This window comes from Ammospiza caudacuta, chromosome 4 (genome assembly GCF_027887145.1).
Source record: "Ammospiza caudacuta isolate bAmmCau1 chromosome 4, bAmmCau1.pri, whole genome shotgun sequence".
In the NCBI taxonomy this organism is placed as follows: Eukaryota; Metazoa; Chordata; class Aves; order Passeriformes; family Passerellidae; genus Ammospiza; species Ammospiza caudacuta.
Genome location: NC_080596.1, coordinates 66,900,163 through 66,920,896, shown reverse-complemented (window position 1 = coordinate 66,920,896; position 20,734 = coordinate 66,900,163). Strand labels below are relative to the sequence as shown.

Sequence of the window (20,734 nt, the reverse complement as noted above, 5' to 3'; positions counted from 1 at the left end):
AGTCCTTTGTGTAGGCAGGCCTGCAAGATTCTTGCATTTGCTTCTGCTCCTTTATTAATCAGGCATAAATTTATTAAATTGTAAGATGCCTTCAACTTTCCCCTCCCCACTGTTTGCCCCAGTTTTGTTGTTCCTGCACTGCAGGGCTGATATTGTTTTCATGTACAGGGCAGTGCTGAAGCTCCTTTCTTTCCTCCTCACCCCTGTGCTGGCCGGAGAGAAACAGATTTCCTTGGCAGAAATCCTGTGTTTAGGGTCTTGCTACACGGCCCCATGCTCAAGTATATCCTGGTGGTGTGTCCTGTGTGGCAGGGCTGTGCAGGGATTGTAATTGCTCCTGGTTTTCTGCCTTACTCTACAGTAACAGGCATTTGTATCTAGGAATCTGTGAGTGTCAGTACGGCATAGCAGTGCAAGCACTGTGTCATGAAAGCACAGGGATGACTCAGGAGACTGATCATGTCACTGGTCCAGACTGAGAACACATATGTCATCAGGGACTTGGTTCAAGTCCTTCCAAAAAGACCAACAGAAACTTACAGTGGCACAAAGAGGGGAGAGCTGATCTCAGAGAAGCCTTTGCATGTACAAAAAAAATCCCATAAATGTTTTCATTGAAAAATTCAGTTTCAGTCTTTATTTCATAATTTTGGTTGCACGTATCTTTTATTTTTGCCTGAGGTCTCCAAAGCCTGAAATGGAAAGCATGGATTTTTCCATCAGTCTGTGAGATGAGCTGAGTAAGGATCTTTCCCATTTTATAGGCAAAAAGGATAAGGCAGCAGGATCTCCTGAGAAGGCCAATTGCCTTCCATGTAGCTGTGCTGGTTATGTCCTTTGGCTCTGTCTCAGAAGCCCAAAGCAGCAGGTCAAAGTGTGAGGTACAAGATGGGTAGCTCAGGACACACACTATCCCTGTCCTTGCCTCTCTCTCTTTCACATGCAGACTGCTTCAAATCTTCCATTTTAAACTTTTTTTTTTTTTTCACTTAAACAAGGATAAATACATTTTTGCCTGAATAATGTTTGGTATAGGATCCACAAGACTGAATACCTCATTATGGGAATACATGGGTATAAAATCAGCAGCTCCCAAGTTGCAAGCTACTGGGTTTGACTAGGTAGCTCCTTCAATAATTTCAAATGGCCTAAGGTGAAAGGAGCTTAGAAAAGATCTCTGATTTGCTACCAGAGGGATGGAGGAGCAGTGAAGAGAGCCATCACCACTTCTGCTGCTCTCAGTTTATTGAATATGCACTGCCAGAAAAAAAATGTCAGTTTTCAGAACTATTAACAGACACTTCAAATAATTAAAAATAATATCTCAGCAATTATAGTTACATAGCCTCTTGCATGCTACCAATCCTACCTTTGAAGTCTATAGTTTTAGGAAAATATATTACAAGTTGCTGAAAATTAAGCAAATAACTTACCGACATTATAAAATGTTATTCTTTTGTAAGATGTTACTTGTAGCTTTTCAGAAAACCAGGTGTCTAAAATAAGATTTTGTCAGGAAAAATTTCAGTGCTATCAGTTAGTTTGAAACATTCATTCTCTTTCTGGTTCTGTCTCAGGATAGATCTTTTGTTTTTAACACACAGAGCGCAGAACAGAGGAATCATATTTTTCTTCTATACCCAGAGATTTGGGTTGTTTTCCAAAGAGTTTATAATTTTTGTCGAAACTTAGGTTGTTGCTGAGATCTGTTTTCAATTTTACTGCAAAGTCTCAACTAAGGCAAACATTATCCAAACCTGTCATTTCTAACATATTTTATTTTAAAATCCCACTAAGACAGTAGTTTGAATCATTAAAATATAGGTGCCATAAGTCCTGGTCATCTAAGCCACAATTCATCCATACTACACAAAATTTCCCCTGAGATTTCTCACTTTCCAAGAACACTTTCAGTATGTAAGTACCTTTCTGTGACCATGTTCACAGGAGTCCGAGGATGAGGGAAGAGATGAGGATCTGACTCCATGTTTCAGAAGGCTTGATTTTTTATTTTATGATATATATTATATTAAAACTATACTAAAAAAATAGAAGAAAGCTAGCCTTCTGATGAAATCCTAAGAATAGAAAAAGAAAGAATGAATAACAAAGGCTTGTGGCTTGGATAGAGAGTCCGAGCTAGCTGGACTGTGATTGGCCATTAATTAGAAACAACCACATGAGACCGATCACAGATGCACCTGTTGCATTCTACAGCAGCAGATAATCGTTGTTTACATTTTGTTCCTGAGGCCTCTCAGCTTCTCAGGAGGGAAAATCCTAAGGAAAGGATTTTTCAGAAAATATCATAGATACACTTTTCCAAGTTTTTTTCCAAAATCCAGATAATAATTTAGTTATATTAGTTTATATTATAGTTATATTAATACACTTATTACATAACCATGCTGTAGCTGTATAATAGTTGATGAAATTTACCACTGCATTCAGAAATGTCAAACAGGAAGAAATTAAGCTGCTTTTCCTCCAGAGTAACCTGCAGCTGCAGCAGAGAGAGACCCAAGCTCTGTGTCAGGCCAGGCTGTGTAGCTGTGAGGGTGGGTCGCTGCACAGCTGGGCCGGGCTCAGGCAGGCCCCTGCAGAACTGCTCCCTCTTGCCTGTAGCTGTCATTGAACCGGCTGTTAAATGAAGGGAAGATAACTAAGGCAAGAGATAAAACTCTGCTCTTTGGGAGCACCATTGAACATATTCAATTATGCTTTAGTAGAGCTTGCAGTAACATGGCCTGATCCCACCAGCTGCTGACAAAGAGCAAATGAACCTCAGGGAAGGCTGAGGCTCTTGCTGGACTTGGCATCAACCTGGGCATCAGCTGCAGCTCCTGATGGACCTTCATCACCTCTCTCCACATCAGCCATTCCCACTAGTGTCTAACCTGTCTGAACTGCACACAAGTCTGCTTCCTGTGAGAGGAGGTTTCTAACAGGCTAGCCATAAAAGAAAAAAAAAGCACCAAAAAAACCAAACTCAAACACCAAAAAGAAGTAAATAAAGGAAGAAGGGCACAGGGTGTAGGGAGATAGATCATAAGTAAATAAAGGTAGTATAGAAAGTAATCTTAGCCCCTAAAGAGTTGCAGCTGAGCCAATTATTAAGGACTAGGAACAGGCCTGACTTTAACAAGCCACAGCTGTAGCCAACAAGCAGAGTGTTATAAAAGAGTGGGTTGGTTGGCTGAGGGGAACTGGAGTCAATGGCTGCTGTGAGGAGAAGGAGGAGGCAGTGCCTGGAGGAGCTGTCTGTCAGAAACATCAAGGAGGTACAAAACTCTAGCGATGTGGAACCCTTGCAATGTAATGGCAATAGAACCTTTGTGGTGTAATGACAACACAGGGAACAGACAAATTAATTGCACCATATCCAAGCTACATGTGCTGGGATAGAAACCCCTTTACTGAGGGTAACCATCCAGTAACCATTCCTATAGCAATGATAAATGATAGCTGAGGGCCCCTAGAACAACCCAAGAAGTCCTAGTTTATTTCTAAACAGCTCCTAAGAGCACTGATGCAATGATGGATGTCTCCTTACTTGAAACCTTCTTTCCCAAAAATCACAAGACTGTCAATATTTATAAGCTTTACTCACACAAGTCAGCAAATATAATAGGCAAATATGCAGAGCAAAATACATTTTAATTGATTAGACACTTTGGAGAGAAAGCACCAAGTTCTTTATTACAGATATTTATCTTGTAGTCTTTTCCATTCTGATGTTTGTTAGTGCATATGGAGAGTTTTGCTTGTATTTTTAAATACTCATAAGTGTGAGACAGGGGAAAGGTTCTTCTGTGGATTTTCTCTTATTTTAATTTAAGTTAGGTCAGATATAATGCTGGCAGCATCATGCCTTGTTAAGCTCAAACCAATGTATTTTTTGAGTACTTAGAGCATTATTGAGAATTGACATCAACTGTGCCACAAGAAGAGCAACTAAGATTCCCATCTTTATAAATATTTCAGGTGCCATTATAAAACCAGACGTCATAGTAGTGGCAGCTTTTCTCCTTTATCTGCATAAGTGTAATTGGGAATAGGCCAGCATTTTGCCACCCCAAATGGTCACCAATAGGTGGCGCTACTCCTTCCGAATTCAATGCAAGATTCCACCTGTTTTGTCTCTCAAGCAAATTCCCCTGCATGCCTCATTTTCCTGACAAATCTTTCTCAAAGCCTTTTGTTGATAAATACACAATTCCCAACAGAATGATCTCATATTTTCATATTCCTTCTTTGCCGCTCTGACCTTTAGTTGCTCTTGCACACTGGTCTCTGGTTTTTCCCCATGCTCCAGGCTTTTGCAGCCAGCTGTCAAGTGGGAACTTCTGGGAACATGATTCCCACACCCAGAGCTTTGGCTGCAGTCCCAAAGAGCTTACCTTTATCCTCATTCAAAGTTCTTTTATCATGACTGTATTTTTCCATTCTTTCTGAAAATGGGTCTTAACAGTGCTCCAAAACAAATGAATCATTTTCACTCAAAGTCATCTTTACTATAACTTGTATAAAATTCTGCATTTGAATGCAGAAGCAAAAACTTAAAGAAAGGAAAAGGTCATATAAACATAAAGCAAAATCTGTCAAATGGTGTAGAGCAGATTTGGTGATACCAGTCTTTTATCTTAAGCAAGGATGTTCTTTTTGCTCGTTGATTCAGAATTCAAACTGATAGGTGTGTTCTGCTTTCAGTGACTGGTTCAGGGCAATATCCTGTAACTCCAGCCTGCAGTTATCCAGTGATGATTCTCCTGATGGAAGCCATGACATCAGATTTGCACTGATGGTGAAAGCAAGGTTCATCACTTGAAGTGCTGTCAGCATGCACTTTGTGTTTTCCTGAGCCCCATGCAGGAGCAGAAAGCGCCACTCACAGCTGGATCAGTGGGACCACATGAGCCAAGCCTCCACATCAGAGACCAACAGAGCTCCTCTCATAGCTGTGATATTCAGGGTGCATGTTTGCATTTATAACAGCTTTGGTAAGACTTTTTTTCTAGCTCTGCCTATAAAAGACAATAGACTTAACTCTAAGCAAATTCTGACTGGGATACTTCAGCCAGCCTGGGTTTGGAGCAGGGCATACCCTGTAAGAGGAGGAAAGCTGCCAGTTCCAGTACCCCTGCAGTACAGTATGGTCTGTCCATGTCCCTTGGCCCCCTCTTGACTCTTATAGGGTATATGTAGGCCAGAACACTTTTGGTAAGAGACTGCATCCCCAGAGGCTTGATTCCTAATTGCCAGGAAAAAAAAAAAAAAAAAAAAAAAAAAAAGGAGAGTATTTCAGATCATAGCATTTTAGCATCATAGAATGTAAAGGGGTTACAATAGGCCTTAAAGATCCTCTAGTCCTAAGCCCCCTCTGCAAGGGGCAGGGCTATCTCCCACTAGACCAAGTGGCTCAAGGTCTTATCCAACCTGGCCTTGTACACTGACAGGGTTGGGGCATCCACAGCCTCCCTGGGCAACCTGTTCCTGTGTCTCACCATCCTCACAGTAAAGAATATCTTCCTAGTATCTAACCTAAACTTCTCCTCTTTCAATTTGTGCCCAATACTCCCTATGACTGTGGTCCCTGATGAAAAGTCCCTCTCTGGCTTCCCTGCAGGTCCATTCAGGTATTGGAAGGTTGTTATGAGGTCTCCACACAGTCTTCTCCAAGATGAACAGCCCAAACCTTCCCAGCCTGTCATCACAGGGGAGGTGCTCCAGTCCTCTTACCAACTCCATGGTCCTCTGGACTTGCTCCAGCAGTTCCATGTTCTCCTTAGGCTGGCAACACCAGAACTGTACACAGTACTTCAGGTGATGTCTCACAAGGGCAGAAGGCAGGGGGAGAATCACCTCCTTTGACCTGCTGCCACTCTCCTTCTGATACAGCCCAGGATTCTCTTGGGTCTCTGGCCTGCAACTGCACATTGCTGGCTCATGTTCAGACTTTCATCAACCATCACCCCCAAGTCTTTTGTGCAATCCTGTGCTCTCTGACCATTTTGAACGCCATCCCTGGAGTATATACAAGGTAACTGCCAGAAGTCCTTCTGACCTTAAATGCATAGATACTCTGAGCCCTCTGACATGTCCAAAGGGATGGAGTGCTTCACTTGGAGGTGCAGGCAACCATGGAAGGCTCCTGGCTGGGCCTCAGCTGGGGAACCTGTGCCATGCACTTGGAGGGCAGTGGCATCCTTGGAACACTGCTCTTTACCTCCTGAGTTAGGAGGCCAAAGGTTGTCAGGCTATTTTTTCCTTGTGCTCATTTTAATGAAAGTTGAGGGGATTTTTTTCTTTCTGTTTGTCACATCTGGAAGGATGAAGTACATCTCTTCTCCTTCCAGGGAGGAGGAGACTCTAAGCCTCAGAGTCAGACTCTTTCCCCAAGGCTTATAGAATCTTTTGGAGAAGTACTGAGAATAGATTTGTCATTTCCTCATTGAATGATGATCAGAAAAGCACTGTGTGAGAGAGGAACGTGGTGGTAATCATAATGTTTTTAAAATAGTGTCCAGAACTGAATTTCTTGAAGGTCTTGATCCTTTGTTATGCTTTAAGGAAATGGAGTAGATCAAGGCTTTCATGGGGGCAGAGACCAATAAACACCCCATTTCTGCATCACCTTGAATTTAAGCATGCCTGATCTGCAACCCTTAGTTTTGGGCAGTTTTGGACATGGGACCTTTTGACCTTAGGACCCACCAGAGCTGGGCAACAATGAAGTTATCTGACAGGCAGCCACCTCACTATTGAAAACCATATTCTGTAGATGATGCCCAAATTCCCAAGATATGCAGCCTGTTTGAATTCAGACAAGGCACAAGAAGGGATGTCTCTATCATCATTCTCACATCCCTAAGTCAAGTTTTCCTTTTTTTCCCTCCAGCCTACCCTGAGTTAGTATTTGTTACTGATCCATCCTCCTTCCTATGGGAAGGAAGTGTTCTGTGCCCTCCAAGGTCCATCTGATACATTACTGAAGTTTCAGTGCTCTGCACCTACACCCTGTACAGAGAGGTTTAACTTCACTTTTCCAGCCTTTCTGAGTTTAACTGAAAAGTAAAACTCCTAAACTGCAGCTTCTAACATGTGTGCATTGCTCTAGATAAGATCTTGCTGACCCTGTAAGAGATTCCACAATAAAAGGAATTGTCTTGTTGCATGAGTATGATTTATGAGTATTGAAAAATAAAATTGACATCCCTGTTACAGCTCTGGGGAAACCAGATCGTTTTAGCCACATGATCCAAAACATAATGAGCCTACACATTAATTTTAAAGATGCCAGTAAATCAGTAAGCATCTTGAAGGGTGAAACAAATGTCCTGAGCATGAATATTCATCAATGTCTCTGGTAGATTTTATACAAACCTAGCTGTTTTACAGAAATTGGTGAAGCAAACATCTTTCACTTAGTATCAGCACCAGATACAGAGTACGACACATTCACTGAAGAAAACGAATGGTCTGTGAAGAAAAACTTTTCTGATCCTTGACTGTAGTTGTAAGGGAAGAGTAAAACACAGAACTGAGCAGAAAGCCAGACCTACCCAAAATAAGTATGATCCCAAGACCAGAAAGGCAGTTTTGGAAATAGACTGCCTGGAAGAGGCTTGTTAGAAGCCCAGAAACTATCTTTGTTTTCTTAATCCCTCCAGTGCCCAAAGGAACAGAGCTCAGAAATTTTGTTAGAAACAGCAGAGCACCAATTTCTCCTAAGCCAAATAACTTGCAAATCCTCCACATTTTTAGCCAGGAAGAGTTTTATATTTGCTGCTTTGCAGCTGTTTCAGGATCAGGTTTTGATACATTTTGTAACTGCATCCTTTTTTACCCCAGTTTATTCCATTTTTCAGACTGGTCTAGAACTGGTGCATACTGTCAATCCTCTGCCAGGTAGGAACAGATTTGAAGTTTTGCAGGCTGGTGTAGAGCACAAAAAACCTGTTCTGCAGAAATACATTTTGTAAATGTCTTTGTTTTACCTGCAGACATTGTGAGTGTAGGTATACATTCAAGAAAATACTTTGTTGAACTATGAACACAACAGCTCCTGCTGCACAGCCTCCACTGCTGTCCAAGCCTTGTTTTGCTCTTTATAAATCACTGGACTGGACTGGACTGACCACTACGTGTTTAGTTGCTTATTCAATATTGGTAAAGATTGAAGAGAACAGAGGCTAAAATAGAGATGTGCAAGTAATTACTTAGTACCATTAAATTTAGCATATTTTCTGCTAATAGATAAGACAATTTCTGTCTAAAACATTTTTGACTCAGTTGTGCGCTACGGCAACAAAAAGACATTTTTAGGTCTTTCTGCTGTTTCCAAGTTCAGATGCTTTTTTCCACTGTTTTATTTCTTTGCTTTGTACTAGACAGTTTCAGCATTTTCTCTTGCTTTTCCTGTTTCTCAATGTTCCTAATGAAAATTCCAACAATAAAATGTCAACAAAAGCTAAATTCACACTTCAGATGGAATTTTTTCATATAATTTCCATGAATTTCCAAAGCCCTACACCCAAAACCCACAAATAGAAAATCATTAAAGCCAAGGGATCTTAGGAGAAGATACAACTAGTGATATCTCCCAGCCTTCACTCACGTTAGCAAAATGGAAGTAATACTTTAAATTAGTTGCACAGGTGTTTATTCTCTAAGCTTAATGCAAATAAAGTTACCTATTCTATCACTTTACTGTGGAATCACTAAATAACTCTGGTTTTGCTCCAGTCCATAAGGACTATTGCATAGGTTTAATGGTACTCATAAGGCTGTATGAGAGACAGGAGGGCTGATGGCACATAACAATCAGAGTCTCAAAACACCACCGGTAGACTGAAGAATCAATCACACTTTAAAAACAGTTCTCTCTTCCTACCTGTTCACTCAGAGACAGAGGACAAGTGACTCTGCCAGCTGGGTGCCAGAGGCAGTGGCGCGGGTGTTGTGCTCAGTGGCTTGAGGGGATTGTGGCACAACACCGGGCACTGGGGTACAATGGGGGACAACTTCTCCATCTGCCAGTGTAGCCAGTCTGGCACGAGTGGGGAGAGCCCTTCCCTTGAGCACACCTGAAGCATTTCAGCCCTGGTGGCACAGGGGCTTGTCTCAAGGGCTGCAGGGGGCATCACACCTGGACACAGCCAGGCTTCCCCGCCCCAAACAGAACCTGTGGCTGAGAGGTGCACACAAAGGGAGATGTGGTCAGCTCCTTTTCCAATGGGCAGCCTCTGTCTTGCACTTAATGGGCTTCAGTGAATCAATCCAGAGGTCCCAAGGAGTTAAACATAGATATAATTCCTTCTCTCTTAACAGGCTGGGGATCATCGGCCAGGGTTCAGCCACAATGCTAAAATCCCATTCAAGCAGAAATGTCACGTTATTTACTTGCTAAAACAATGCTCTTATTGCAAAGACATGTTAGGAGTGAAAATATGACAGCATCTATTTTAGGTTGTCATTGATCTTTAATTTGCTATGACCTGAAGGTTTTCCATGTAGTCAGTGCTTTTTGGCCAAAATATATGACTGCAGGGAAATGAGTAAATGAGTGCCAGAGATGTTCTTTTTTTCCTATGAAAAGACCGAAATTGCTTTGTGTAAATGTGTGGAAAATGCTGATATTTTGTTTCTATAAATACTTTGCCTCCTGCGTGCTGTATTTCATTTGTGCTGTTTCCTAGGAGTATTTGGCTTCTTATCACTTTTACACAGTGTGCTGAATACAAATGAGCTACAGTTTACCCAGCAACCAAGCTGCAGAGCATTTGTGGCTGTTGTGCATTTCCTGAGCAAGAGTAACTACTGAATGAAGCAGATTACCCTGTAGCCTTGCAAAACACTGAGGATTATAAAACATGCATTTAGTGAATAAATACACAGAGGAAAATGCACAGACGATCTCTGTTTCTATATATATGGATGTGCATATACACGAATATATCTGGGTGATGCAAAAAAAAAAAAAAGCTGAAATAATCCATCATTTTAAATGACAATTTAAATTTAGAGGAAGCAAAAACCCTCAAAACTGCATCTCTTATTCCCAGTGATACCACCTACAACTAGGATCCTTGTCTATGGAATCTATAAACAAGGCTCCATTACCACAGACTCCTGTGATCCCAGGGTGATCCACATTGAAAGGACTTCAGGAGATCACTGGTCCAACCTCAGCTCAGAGCAGGGCCAGCTCTGAGGTTAAACCAGGTTTCTCAAGGCTTCATACAGTTGTTTCTTGAAACCCCTGAGGATGGAGACTGCACAGCCTCTCAGGGCAGCTGCACCAATGTCTGATTGTCCCTGTTGGGAAAATCTTTCTCCACACATTCAATCTGAACATCTCTTGTTTCATCATCTGTTGTCTCTCATTCTCCTGCCATGTGTCTCTGTGTGTTAAAATCCTAGCCCTGTCTCCTTGCTGTTCTCCCCATAGATGCTGGGTGGCTGCTGTTAGGTGCCTCCAAAGCCATTTTCTCTCCAGGCTGGACAAGTCCAGTTTCCTCAGCCTGTCCTCAGAGGGAAGCACTCCAGTCTCCAACCAGACCATAGTCTCTTGCTGAACTCACCCCAGCTCATCATCCTCTTCCTTTGATTTGAAAGGATCAAAACTGGGCACAGGACTGCAGACACAGTCTCACTACTGGTGAGCAAAGGGGCTCCTCCCTGCACCTCCTGGCCACACTGTCATTAACAGAGCCCTGGTGGCACCTGGCCACATTTGCTGCCAGGGCACACTGCCAGATCATGCCAGCTCACACCCACTGATATCCCCCGGTCCATCTTGGCAGAGCTGCTTCCCATCCAGTTGGGCATCAGTGTGTCCCTACAAGGGATTGCTCTTTCCAAAGTGCAGGATGTGGCATTCATCCATTGTGAGATCTCAGCACATCAGTCCTGATGTGCAGAGACACTGAGACAACCCTTGGGGGGCTCAGAGGTCCTGGAATGTTGCCAGAAGTGTCTGGTGGCTGGACTTTGATCCTGCACAGGAGACAACACCTGGATGAGGATGGGAGGATCTCACGGGGATGAATGGTGAAGGGATAGGTTAATTATAGTGTGAAACACAGGTTTTAGAATTTCGGTACAGGGGGGTCTAGAGAAGTAAGATGGAGGAATTGGGGCGTGTCCTGTCCTTCTTCTTCTTGGCCTCCATCTTCTGTGGTGGTGTAGAAGTCCATCCGAAAATCCTTCATTTTTTGCCTCACAATTGTCATGAGAAAAGACTACCGAAGGGTTAAAACTGCTGAGCTGGTTGGGAAAGAAAGTCTCCTGCTTATCTAGTGTGTTCACAAGTAATGTTTGCAGAACACGCCATGCTGTACTTGAAGGGGGCATGCTGCCCTTTTCTGGACAATTGAACTGGACTTTCTTCCAAACTCCTGACCTGGCTGGACTGAGCTCTGGGGTGGCTCCCACCCCGCTCCATGAGAAGACCCCTCTTGCCTGTCTTCAACCACCGTGACGGACCAACAGAGATGCGAATCCCCTCACCAAGGAACCAAGAACCCCTCTGGCACCCTATTGTCACCCCCATGGCACCCTCCTTCCAGAGACTGGGACTGTACTCCCTCCCAACTCAGGGAGGGGAAAAACCTAACGTACCTGTGAGCACTCGGCCATGAAAACAATGGAACTGTCTCACCCCCTCCTCCCGCTCCTATTCTTCTCCCCTCCATGGAAACCTAATTTCAGCCACCCTTCCCCCAACCAAGAACAGTATATATATTGGGGTTCGGGCCGACTGTCTTTTGAGTACTCCCCAAGACGTGTACCAGCGAGTTTCGGCGGCGGGACCCCGAAGACATCACGTTTTGGTAGTTATACCCCATTCCCTGATCTTCTTTCCTCCCTTTTTCCTTGTCTTACCCTTCTCTTCCCCGGATCCCTTAACCAAACGCATATTTAGCTGTGGTTATAATCAATAAAATTGCTCCTTGTTGATTTGTTACTGCAAAACCCCTGTGCCTTTTGTTGGTTATTTTTGCACCCAAAAATCATTAATCACCCGTTCATTTCGGGCGGACCTTCACAGGTGGTGGTGTCACTTTGGGATTGGTTCTTACTAAAAGTGCACTTGTCAATAAGGGTGAAAGGTATTGGGGAAAATAGGTAAATATCTTATACGTAGTTTTGGGTATAAAGATAAGTGACTGCCCCGAGGGCTTGCAGTGTGCTCATGGCTGGCGTGCTGTGCAGACCTCTGTCAGGCCGAGAGAAAATCTTGTAGATAAAAACTAATAAACACTGAAGACCGAGAAAAAAACCTGAAGCCTCTTTTCGTCCTTTGGAGCGCGGGCTGTCCAAGGCCATCCCGAGCCTTTCCAGGCCATCAAAACCAGCCGAGAACGGGACAATCCATGCTGAATTTTAGGACATTTCTGCTGGCCAATTCTTTCAGTGTGTCCAGGTCCCTCTGGATGGCAGACCTGCCATTCCATTATTGGTGCAGCCACTTGGTGTAAACTCAATGGGAGTGCTCTCATGGAGTCATTGATGAGGATGTGAAGCCTGACAGGTCCCAGGACTCATGCCTGCTGCACTCCACTTGTCACTGGCCACCAGGTACAGGATGGTTCATCCCCTCTACCCTTGGAAGCCAACCATCCAAGCTGCTTTTGGACACTGGATGCCCACCTGTCCAGACTGATCTGGATGCAAGAATATCACAGGAGACAGTCAAAAGCCTTGCAATGTTCAGGTAAATACCATCCACTGAAAAAAAGTATTCCTGGAGAACTCAATGATTTTGTTAGTGACTAAAGTTAGGCTAACTGCCTTGTATTCCCTACATTATGCTTTTGGTCTTTTCTGAAGACAGGTGCAAAACTTGTTCTCCTCCAGATCTTAGAGACCTCTCCTTCTCCCCAAAACCTCTCAAAGGTAACAGATGGCGACCTCTATTGGCAGTAGCCACTAGAGTAAGCAACCTTGGATGCAGCCCACCAAGTCCATGGATGCCTATGGTCCAAGTTCTCTTGAGATTCCTGACTGAGTCCTCTGCTGGTCTCCTCCTCCTCCCACCCTCTGTTGTCATCTTACTGCAAAAGTTCCATACTGTTGGCTCCTATTACAAAAGTTCCATATGGTCTTGGTGTTTTCTCATGGACTGCTCCTCCAAGCTCTGACTCACTCTTCTTCACAAACTGGAGCCAACTAACACCAGTTCCCCTCTCACCCAGCCACCCCGCTCTTTTACAGCACTCTTCTTCTCATTGGTTACAGCTGTGGCCTGTTAAAGTCAGCCTTGTTCCTAATCTTTGATAATTGGTCCAGCTGCAATTCCCTAGGGGTAAGATTACTTTCTACACTACCTTTATTTTCTTATATTGTATCCCCCTACAACCCTCTGCACTTCTGATGCATTTTGGCAGTGGGGTGAACCACAATGACAGGTTTGCTTTGCTGGGGAGGGGACTGTCTAGTAGAACCAAGAGGAAAGATTCAAATTTTGTCAAGAGCACTTTGGGTGACAAACATGAACTGTTTTTACAAGAATTTGGGAAAGATCAGGAAGCTTTTCCCGAGTTGGGTGATCAGCTGTGGGCAGAGGAGGGATAGAAAAGTCCACTCAGAATTCCACACCTGAAGTTATCATCCAGGTCAGACTGATCATTTTGTCACTCACAAGCTTGAGCAAGGACTTTGTGTTGCCTTGGGAGGGGGATGGCAGTGTAAGCACTGAGGTCCTCAGCACTTCCCATGAGCAGGCCACATCTTTAATTACTAAAATACACATATAAATATGCCAGATCTTGTTATATAGGAGTGTTTGTAGTGTCTCAAAGCAATTTAAATGAGTCTTGTTGAACTGATTGACAAATGTAATAGAAATGCACTTGGCAATTTTTGCTTAAGCTGTAGTCAGTGACATAGTTTGCCAAGGTGGGCAATGATGTTATGGTTATTGTAAGTTAAAGGTCTGCATATCATGATTTTACATGATCTACTTAATACCTGGGGTTTTAAACCTGCATTCTTTGCTCTGGTACATTGGCATAGGCTTTTCAGTGCACTGGATTAGGTTGTATGCTGTAGTAAAATAGAACTTCACTTTATAAATATAAAATATTCTAAACTATTCTAACATAATGTAACATCATTAAAAACAGAACATAATTAGTGAAAATGCTACTTCCCCCCACAGCACATAGAGATTATCTGTCATTTGATGGACATCATCTTAAGGTTCATCTCAAATGTGCAGGAGCCAGTATGGGGTCATTTTCTGGGGACTGCAGAGGGTTTGTCCTCTTCCGAAATGTAGTGACTGTCTGTTCTGTAAGGGTGCTGTGCCCAGCAATCCTGGTGTGAGTGGCAAGGTTGGAAGTAGTTCAGTGCACATGAAATCAATAAGTGGAATTGGGGTGAAATGGTCAAGGAACTGCAGTAGATCAAATGGCAATTGGTAGAATTTATTACCTGACTGTACAATTTGTCCATAAACAGATAAATACAAGGCAAAATCTAACCTTTGTTTAATAGTCCTTTGCCATGATTCACACAAAGCCTGCTTTCCTTCTTCCATGGCCTCCCTGTCTCTGTGGGTTATCTGAAATTATGGAGTATCTAGGGATTTAGTTCCATGTATTTGAGGGGCTGCAGATTATCTGAGCTTTGTCCAAACATGGAAAAAATACAGTAATTCTGTTTCATTGAATTCAAAGGACACAACTCACCCAGAAGTGGATCACTTTTTCTGTGGCCAATGCCATATTCTTTCTACCCATAAAAAATATAAAGGATGCATTTTTCTTTAATTTACAAGTGTAAATTAGAAATATTTTCTTCTTTGGTTTAAAGTGGAGAGAGAACAATTAAAAACACCTTGCTGATTTTCTGGGGAGTTAAATGGTCAAATTTCATGTCAAATTTTATATAGCAAAACAGTGAAATGCAGCCATCCCACAAATAACAAAGTCTTTTTCTCATAGAATTGTCATCCTTTCTATGGGGTTTTTCTTTTGCCTCATATCCTAAAGAAATGGGACTTCTCTTATTGCCTCTATTTGCATTTGTGCCTGTTTGTCAGGACCCTTTGGTAACTTTGGACTCACTGAGTTTAAACCAGTTTGGAGAGAAGGGTGGAGGACACAGATAGCCTGAGCTCCCAGGCAGGGAGCCGGTGGGAAGAAGAGATGAGGGGCAGGCAAGGAGCATCCAGCTGCCCCTCCTTGTGCCCAGCCTTGGCAGTTCCAGCACCTGGCAGCACCTGAGCACTGCCAGCCAGAGCTGCTTCAATTCCTTGCCCCCCTGGCAGGCAAGGGATGGGGCACAGCTGGCAGGAGAACAACCCTAGCAAGAGGTCACTGAAACTGGCACGGTGAGGAAGGGCAGATCCCGAGTGGAGGAGGATGTAGGAGGGAAGGTGCATGGGAATGTGGGTACACAGCCTTTGCTCAGACTCCATCAATTTTGCTCTTCAAGAAACAATTTGTGACTCCATTGGTCTCTCAGGGATTCACAAGTGAAGGAAAAAGGAAGGTGTGTGGGTTGTTATGGTTATTAAGGTTTTATTCATTTTATTTCTATGGTGCTCATATATTATTAATACATCTCAAAGTCTCTCATTACAGGGTAGGGCTGTAGGTGAGGCTACGTGTGAAAATCTCTGGGGTACCCCAACTTGTTCTGCCTGTTCCTCTTTCCACAGCAATTCCTTTCCAGATCTGGGGGTTTGGAGCCACTGTGAATCTCAGCTTAGGGACCTTTTAAAAACCATGAAAATAAGGGCAGCACATGTGAGCAAGTCTTTTTCTGGTGTAATGTGAATAACCACCTTCACCATACAGGGCCTGCAGCATGCTACTGGTGTGAGACTGGGGCTGGGGAGCACAGGGCCAGTGCAGAGAACATGCTAGCTCTCCAAAAGGAGAATTTGGCAACCTGTATTTTTTATTTTTATTTCTAAGAATATTTTTAAATGGTTTTCATAAAAGCCTATCCTGTAGTGCTACATTTCAACAAAGTAAATTGATTCTGTGCTTCTTTAAAGGAAAACTGCAGTAACATACCAGGTGTGCAGTCTGGACCAGAAATTTTCAGCAAAGGACATTTAATCCTGACCAAGCAGACTAAACATTTGGTCTGAGAGCTGGAGAAAATTCAAGGTAATAATAACGTGCTCTGCATGTTGCAGTACATCTCCTCTAGCAGTTGGAGTCCTAAAAGGTCACATCAACCATGAGTGAAGAAAGAAAGGAAAGCACTCAGCAAGGTGAATATTGCTCAGAACATTAATTTTTCCATACCTTCCCCACAGCAGGGTCACAAGCTATTAAGGGTCCTCATAGTGGGAACACTCCCACTGACATACTTTACTCTCATCCACATTTTTTTTTCAAATTTCTGACTTTGGAGAGGTGGTGTGTTGTGATCCAACAAAACTAATTTTTATTTTCAAGCTACCCTAGAAATTAATTTTTTCAGTCAAAATGTTGATGTGTTTTTCCCTTCCATGCTCTCATTTCTTATGGGGTGACCTGATCAGCAGCCTTCTATCTATAACTGTCCACTTCTGTCAAGTTACAGAAAAAAATACAGTGAAAGCCTCTATGTTAATACTTACTCAATAAAGCTGGGGTTTATGAGAAAGGGATTGGAAAGTGAAAATAAGAACATGTGAGAAATGCCTTCCTGATCCTGAAGAAACAAAGCTGACAACTTTCACATCAAAATGTTTATTTTAATATTTATTTGCTCCTAAATGCTCTTCTGATTTATTTTCTCTTTGCAATTCAAGATAAATATCCAAAATTTTGGAAAAGAAAAAGAGATGCTCTGCTAGAAGAAATGACAGTGATAATGTCATACATCAAATTGTTGAGATGTCTCAGTTATACTCATCTGGGAATCAGAATATTTTCCACTTAGCATTCAGTTAGAAGATCCCATGCACCATTTCAGGTCTGCCCTGGGGTTCATGCTGAGTCCCAAGGGATCCCCCTGTTCCCCTGCACTCTTGGCTACAGTGACTCTTTTAAAGGCATGGCACAGCCTTTGCACCCCTTCTATCTGTTCAGTTTTTATATCAGGCCTGCTGACATGCTGAGTTCCTCTTTGCCCATCTGAAATGCCATTTTATCTATGGGTATTGAATAGCACAATTTTTCATTTGCAGCTGACTGCATTTATTTGTGGCATGACTTAAATGGATGCTACTGCAAGTCTACATAAAAATCACCTGTGTCTGTTTGCTGGAATTTGAAGGAAAGCAACAAAATGCACATTTCAGTATTATTTCTCATTCTTTGATGTTCTACTTCAACATCAAATTCAATTTTTTATTTCCTTCTCAATAAAGAGAGAAGATTTCATTTTTATACTACTGCATTTTTATACTCCTGCATGGATAAAATAAGCATCACTTTTTAAACCAAGCAATTTTTAAATATTCTTTTAAGGGAATTTACATGTGCTTATCTATATGCATATTTGTACTTTTAACCCCCTCAAATACCTGCTTTCTGTCATGTGAATTTTCCAAAACAATCACTCATTTTTAATTTCAGCAGGACAGGACCATCTGCTGTGTCCTGCTGGTGCTCCAGGCTCTCTCCTCAGCCTCTGATAAGGCACCACTCTTCACAGTGGTGCCTTCCTCTGCAGTACCCTGGCCCTGCTGCACCTGCCTCTCATTCCACCTCGTCCTCCCCTGACCCATGAGGAACCCCCTGACTCTTTCAAGACACCAGCAAGGGTGGTCTGTGCCTGGCAGCCCCTTACTGAGGGGATGCTGCAGATGAGGCTGCAGGTGGGGAGAGTAGGAGAAAATCCTTCTTCCTCTTCCATGGGGAGATACAGATGATCACCAAATAAATTGCATTTAAATCAGTTAAATCAGAAGACACCCTGTCTGCAAAATTAATTGTGGACAGTGCTAGCAGGTAAATAGTTTTCTATCTTGAAGTGTTCTGGGATTTTTAGATGTCTGCAGGAAACAGCTTAGCATGAATAAAAGTTGAAGAACTGAGTTGTAGAATTGGGTTCCTAGCTTTGTGTCTTTTAGAAAAGGTGCTTTACATACCAATATGGCATTCGTAGATATTTAAAGCCCTGTAGCAACACTGAACCCTGAAGCTGTGTTTGCTGACAGAAACAGAATGCCACTTGGAAAGGGTGAATGTATCGAAGGCTTCCCAAAGTGGCATCCCTGGATGGCCACAGCAACCACACTTCATGGAGAGATGTCTTGTCTGGTTCATGGGAACATCATTACTTTGTTGCTATTTTGGGAAGTTATTTTTGTGTCTTTTCCATGGAATCATAGAATAACTCAAGTTGGAAGGAACCAATAAGGATCACCTAGTCCAACTCCCTGTTTCTCATAGCATTACCTAAACCAAACCCATACAACTAAGTGGCATCCAGAGTTCCCTGAACTCTGTCAGGCTTGGAGGCATGACCACTTCCTCGGAAAGAAGTGATTGACCAGCCTCTCAGTGAACACCTTTTTCTAATGACCAACCTGAACTTCCCTTGATGCAGCTTCCTTCCATTTCCTTGTGTCCTGTCACTGATCACCAGAGGGAGTTCAGCATCTGCCTCTTTGCTGACACTTGGAGGAAGTTGTTGTCCCACTCAGGTCACCCCTCAGCCTTCTCTTCTGCAAGCCAAACAAGCCCAGCAAGCACAGCCACTCCTCATTAAGTCTTGCCCTCAAGATCTTTCACCCTCCTGGTTGCCCTCCTCTGGACACAGCCTCACAGCTTTACATCCTCTCTTACACTGTGGTGCCCAGAACTGCCCCAGCACCTGAGGTGAGGCTGTCCCAGCCCAGAGCAGAGCAGGACAATCCCCTCCCTTGCCCAGCTGGCCACGCTGTGCCTGGTGCCCCCCAGGACAGGGCTGGCCCTCCTGGCTGCCAGGGCACCGCTGACTTGTATCCAACTTTTCACTGGCCTGGATCCTCAGATCTGTTTCCACAGGCTGTTCTCCAGGCTCTCATCCTCTGATTTGTATGTATAAGCAGGATGATCTGTCCCAGGTAAAGAATCTGTCACTTGCTCTCATCAAATCTCCTATGCTTGGTGAGTGCCCAGCCCTCTAGTCTTACCCACATCTTTCTGCAGGGCTTCTTTATCCTGAAGGGAGACCACAGCTCCTCCTAGTTCAGTATCATTATCAAACTTACTAAATGTAAATTAATTTCCTGTGTTCAGATAATTTATAAAAGCCTTACAGAGCTCTGGCCCTAAAATGGAGCCCTATGGATCCCCACAGGTGACTGGCTGGCAGTCTGAGGTAACCCCATTTACTGCAACTCTTCAAGCCTAACCTGTCAGTGAGCTGATTACCCAGTCTATTATAGACTTTTCTAGCTGCATGCAGGATATTTTATCCAGAAGGACACTGTGAGAGACAGTAAAACACCTTTCGATTTCTGATAGCATTCTTATAATTTTTATTATTCTTTTTTCTGGCACTTTCAATGACATCAGGATAAAGCACCTGTGGCCCAGCTGAAAGAGAATGACAGGAAATCCAGCAGCTTTAACGGTTCACAACAATTTCTGTCTGCTTGCCAATGAAATAAACATCCTTAGATTATTGTGGCTGTAGAATTAAAATGCAGATGTGGTGCACAACAGGTCCTGCAAAGAGATGCATTACACAAATCATTAAAATCACTGAAAAGATTAAACGAGGCAAAGAAAACTGGGACTAACACTGACCTCAAAAAATTTCTCTTCTTGTTTCTGCCTGATCAGATGATAAATTAATTAAATTGCTAGCTCAGGTGTTGCTCAGGCTTTCTGAATTTTTGTCTGCTGCAGGGATGGTGTATGGGTGGAGATGGAGACCTGGGTCTGCCCAGCTCAAAGAAGAGGAATCTCACTGCTGAATTCAGCACCTAACAGGAGGCTCTGCTGGACTGTATGGGCAATAGGGAGGGGCAGCAGGCACAAACTGCAGCAGAGGAAATGGACATTGGGAAATGCAAAATGGGAATTTTGCACCGGGCCCATGCAAACCAAGAAGGGAGGCTGGGACACAAAGGATAGTGAAGGTTACAAGAGTTACAAAAAGTAATTATTTGATGTTACAAGACAAATAACTTGTAACATAAGGTTACAAGAGTCATTCTTTTATTGATGTGCATGACGTGTCTCAGTCAAATTGGGGCACCACAAATGTGAAGTTTTGAAACCTTTCCAGCCTTCTGATACAGCATGATTCAATTAATGCATACTTAACACACACATACTACTGGAATTGTGTGGTGCTGTCATCCATTTGCTTCTTTCATGATCTAGACATCCCTCAAGCTGGTCTTCGAACCACACAATCATTGTGGTTAGACGAGACTTTTAAGATCATCAGTACAATCACTGACCCAGCACTGCCAGGTCCAACACTAAGCCATGTCCTTAAGCACCACACCTGCACATGAGGTTGCCCAGAGAAGTTCTGGGTGCCCCATCCTTGGAAGTGTCTCAGGTCAGGTTGGGTAGGGCTCTGAGGAACCCAGTCTGCTGAAAACTGTCCATGGTAGGGAGTTTGGCATTAGAAGATGTTTAAGATCTCTTCCAACCCACACCATTCCATGATTCTGTGATTTCTTGGACACAGCCAGGGATGGTGATTCCACCGCTTCCCCAGACAGCCTCTTACAATGCCGGAAAACCCTTCCAGTGAAGAAACTTTGCCTCATACCTATCTAAACTCCTCTGGCGCAACTTGAGGCCATTTCCTCTTTCCTATCACTTATTACCTG

The 20,734-nt window shown here is 43.2% G+C and overlaps 1 long non-coding RNA gene across 1 annotated transcript; it reads left to right on the top strand.

Annotated features, from left to right (window-relative positions):
* The first annotated feature begins 3,228 nt into the window (after window positions 1-3,228).
* On the top strand, window positions 3,229-7,174 carry LOC131557186 (uncharacterized). The gene is made up of 3 exons (XR_009274701.1): window positions 3,229-3,281; window positions 4,711-5,000; window positions 5,627-7,174. It is a non-coding gene; the product is annotated as an uncharacterized LOC131557186 (long non-coding RNA).
* The last annotated feature ends 13,560 nt before the right edge of the window (window positions 7,175-20,734 follow it).